Raw genomic sequence first — 4,188 nt, 5'->3', positions numbered from 1 at the left:
GCGGGCCCGGGCTGGGGATTCGAACCCGCCACCTTAGGTGTATGTAGCTGGCGCCTTAGCCGCTTGAGCCACAGGCGCCGAGCCCATCTGGCCCTTTTCAATGACTATAATCCAACTTCTGCTGCTAATAGATCTAATGAATACATAACAGTCTGATGGCTAATGGGGACTATATGGCTTAATTAGCCTCTCTGATCATCCCTGGGGATTCTTAGATGACTCCAAAGTTCTAGGAGATAGAATCTAAGAGAGAACGTGTGTTTGTGTGTGTGTGTGTGAGAGAGAGAGAGAGAGACGGAGAGCAGACAAAGAACGATGAAGAGGAGAAAGGGCAAAACACTTTGCCCCTCCCCCTCTTTTTATAATAACCTAACTCTTTCTTGCCCAGGTCGTAAACTTAGAGAAGTGGTATATAGTAGAGGCTATCAAATTACCCAGGCATGATTTAGAATGCAAGCTCTTGGATAAGTTTGTTACATCTCCCTGAACTTCAGTTTTCTCATTGGTAAAATGAGTACTGGAGAAACCAGTCAAAATGTAAGATATGAAATAAGATGATATACGTAAGGTACATAGCAAACAGCATGGCACAGTGTTGGAACTCACTAAACATTAGCTATTATACAAGGGTGTTCTTAGAGAAACACATCTGGAAATTAGGAAAAAATGTCTTTGAGTCAGGAAGGTATAAATTCCAGGGGTTCCCAGCATCAGTGAAGCCCAATTATATGCCTTCCCCCCGCCTCGTTATACACATCAGGTGCAAATGTGTGATATCAGGACCCTGCACTTTGCCTCTGGGAGGATGATGAGTGTCTAGAAACTGGAGGTCAGGGTCCAAGGACATCACTAAGGTGGGACCTCAGACATTAAGGGCTCCTGGGATCTTATCCATTGTTTGCCTGACTTCTCTGACTGAAAGTCTGGTTACTTCTGAAGTGGAAGGCAGAAAACTGCAGGATCCCGGGGCTTAAAGACCTGGGACAAGTCCAGTTTTGTCCTCTAGTTCCATCCCAACCCTGAAGCTATAACCTGGACTAGTCTAGGCGAATGCCAGGGCTGGGAGGGTGGGGTCTGCCGCCTGCCTGCCAGCTATTTGTGACTCACCCTTCTCTGATTTCCCTGCCAGGTCCTACAGACGACTTAGGGTGAGAAAGGCAGAAGTTGACTTGGAAACAGAGAATCTTAAAACACTCTCAGAGATGGGAGTCACTGATCCACATATTTTACAGGAAAGGAAACTGAGGTCCAGAGAGATATGACTCTTTCTAGACACCCTGCCCTTAGTCCATTCCACTAAACCTTCGTATCTGTCTTCTCCAGATCTAATTTTAAATATCAAATACTAAAATTTCTAGTAACCAAGCGATAAATATTATTTACAGAGCTGGTGCTAATATTTAAAATTTCCCTTTCACTTCAGCATTCATGGCTCACATTCCAAGTAATATAAGGTGACCATTACTCAAGAACTAGCTATGCCCTCAGAACATTCAGGCTGTGCCAGCCAGAAACCCTAAGGGGCAGGCCCTCCCCCCCGGCCCAGGCCTGATTACCTGCTCTTCTGAATTCCTTAACCACTTCAGGAACCATATCCTCCTCTCTCCCAGAACTGAGGATCTAGCTTTCCCTGCCAAACCCTGCTACCAGTCAGTGGCCCCTGAGAAAGAACATTTGGCTTGAAGTCTTGAAACTCATTAAACCTCCACAAACATCAAAGATTGTAGTATTGCCCAGGTAAGGGGGTAGTATGTGTGTGTGGTGTGTGTACATGGAGGTGTCATTGCATAGTACTGGAGGAAGTTTCCATGTTGGCATGGTTGGGGATATGGACTTGTATGTTCTGAGGCTTAAGTGATGCCCAATAATATTTGCATTTCTTCCTCAGTTAAGCTTATTTCTCCTATTTAAAGGTGAAAAGTGGGATTCAAGCTTAGGTATTTCCAGAAATTTCTCAGTGACAGGTGGAGAAATGATGGGAGTGTGAAGTTGGGGACCAGGAGGCCAAACAAGAATCCTTCTCCACCCTTGCAGCATTGTGGAGGTTCCAAAAGGGACTTTCCTCCAAGTCGGGTCGCTAGGAGCCCAGCTTCACCGTCCCTCCATGTGAGCGGAGGGATGGTGCGGAAGGTCTGGGCTGGGAATCGCTGCCTACCGGGTTCTGGCCCAGCCCTCCCGCTGCCCCTCGCGTTCCAGCGCAAACCCTCCTAGCTACCGGCTCCAGCTGTCACGCTTCCTGTTTCCCCGACCCAGCAGCCCTAACCCAGCCTGCAGGTCGTTCCCTCCCGCGCCCCACTCCTGCTTGATGAGGGGGCAGTGGGGGATCGCGGGGTATCTACCTTGGCGGGGGAAGGGTGCGCGATCGGAGCTGAAGCGCCGGCGCTGGAGCTCGAGCCCAGGCTGGGTTGGAGGGGACGGGCCAGGCAGACGCTGCAGCCGCGGGGCCGCCCCGCTCCTGACGACACAGCTACCCTCCCCCAACCCCAGACCACACGCCCGAGCCCGTGCCCGGCGCCCCTAGCTCTGTGAAAGTCGAAGTGGGAGAGGCCCCTGTTTCCAGGTTTACAGTTCACCATAACTTGCCTCCCCCGTCTCCGGCTATGTCCATTTCTCTGGCCTGTGCCACTTTCTGCACTTCCTGAGCGCCTCATCTTCCAGTGCCTGGGGCAGTCTTGCTTCTATTTTCCCTTCTGATCATTCACAGACGTTCCCTTTATCCAAACCTTGGAGGCCATAATAGGGGGCCCTCAGCTAACTGAAGAGTTCAGTAGTTCACCCAACCAACTTCTCATCTTCTGCCAACTGCTGCCATACTGGACCACCCTACCCAACTAACTCCTTTCCATTCCATCATGGACTTCATACTCCCAGGAGATCCCACAGGGGTGAGGCCACAGTTCCAGACTCTATATCCTGGAGCCCCCCTTCCTCTCTTCATGGGCTCCAACTTGCTTGACTGTGCTTAAGACAATCTGCTCACCTTCTCCAGGTTCTTCACCTCTCCGTTAGACCTATTTTCCCCAAGGACACCTCCTTTCAAGACTCATATTCTCTCCTTAATTCTAGGGTGGAGGTTTGGATGCAAAGAACACTCGGGTCTGTGTCTACCCTTTTTCTCCATGCTGTAACCCTCCCACTTTACCTACTGACCTTGGCAAGTGGTGCAGAAGACCCTGGCCAAAAGTAGGGGATGAAAGGAAATCCTTTCAGCTTCCAGTCCTGCCTGGAATCTGTTCTAGCGTTGCCAAGGCTCTTGGGACAGGATAGACAGTAGTAAGCCTGGTAGAGCAAGAGAAAGATATAGAGGCCAATGGACTTACTGGTAGGAACCCCAGGACCCAGGCATCCTGCTCACTGGCCCCGCCCCAACCCCTAACTCCCTCCTACCTCTCACTGAAATAAGACTGAGAAATAAAGCCTCAGGTTCCTGGAATCCTCCCTCTTATTACACCTGGGGGTGGGAAGAAGGGGGAGAGGAGATCTTTGACTGGAAGGGTATACGTGTGTATTGTGTGTACACACACACACACACACACACACACACCCTTTTTTGATAGGGAATGGAGAGGGAAGGGAATGAATACATGGGGCCCTCTAGTGGAAACAGAGGAACTTACGCAGTTGTTGAGCAAAGACAGGCTTTTAGGACAGACTCCTCCACTTTTACCAGAAATATAATTGCTGATTAATAGAGTTTGGGAGTATTGCTGAGATCTGGAGCAGCTAGAGCAGGGTTTGTCTCTCTACCCCTGTGTCCTTTCCAGGTCGTACCCTCTCACCTTCAATCTTAAAAAGACAAGGACCCTGACATCCCCCATCCTTCATCCTAACAGTATTTTCTGCACTGTTAGCAAAGCTTCATTTCCCCTTCCTATATGACCTTCTTGGTCATAGTTGAAAAACACCTTTGAAAATCTTCTGTATATCAGATCCTATATTCAGTTCTGTAGTACAGGCAAAGACATATCCCACTTTAGGGACTGTACCAGAGTGGCTTTATGTGTGTATAAAGCCTTCCTGCTTTGAGCCACCCTAAACAAATACACAATGTAAGTAAGAATAGGTTCCTTGGCTTGGCGCCTGTGGCTCAAGCGGCTAAGGTGCCAGCCACATACACCTAAGGTGTCAGGTTTGAATCTAGGCTGGCCGGCCAAACAACAATGACCGCTGCAACCAAAAAAAAAAAAA

At 49.2% G+C, this 4,188-nt stretch overlaps 1 protein-coding gene across 1 annotated transcript in view; it reads right to left on the bottom strand.

Moving 5' to 3' along the window:
- Window positions 1-2,451, bottom strand: part of DGKA (diacylglycerol kinase alpha) — a 24,058-nt gene extending 21,607 nt beyond the window's left edge. Inside the window, exon 1 of the mRNA XM_012805504.2 lies at window positions 2,340-2,451. The gene's annotated coding sequence lies outside the window, so the exon portion shown is untranslated. The remainder of the gene's footprint in view (window positions 1-2,339) is intronic.
- Between the last annotated feature and the right edge of the window lie 1,737 nt (window positions 2,452-4,188).

Source organism: Otolemur garnettii, unplaced genomic scaffold, assembly GCF_000181295.1.
Source record: "Otolemur garnettii isolate 467f Iridium unplaced genomic scaffold, OtoGar3 scaffold00043, whole genome shotgun sequence".
In the NCBI taxonomy this organism is placed as follows: Eukaryota; Metazoa; Chordata; class Mammalia; order Primates; family Galagidae; genus Otolemur; species Otolemur garnettii.
Note: the sequence above shows the minus strand (reverse complement) of the source record. Positions and strands in the feature narration are given on the sequence as shown.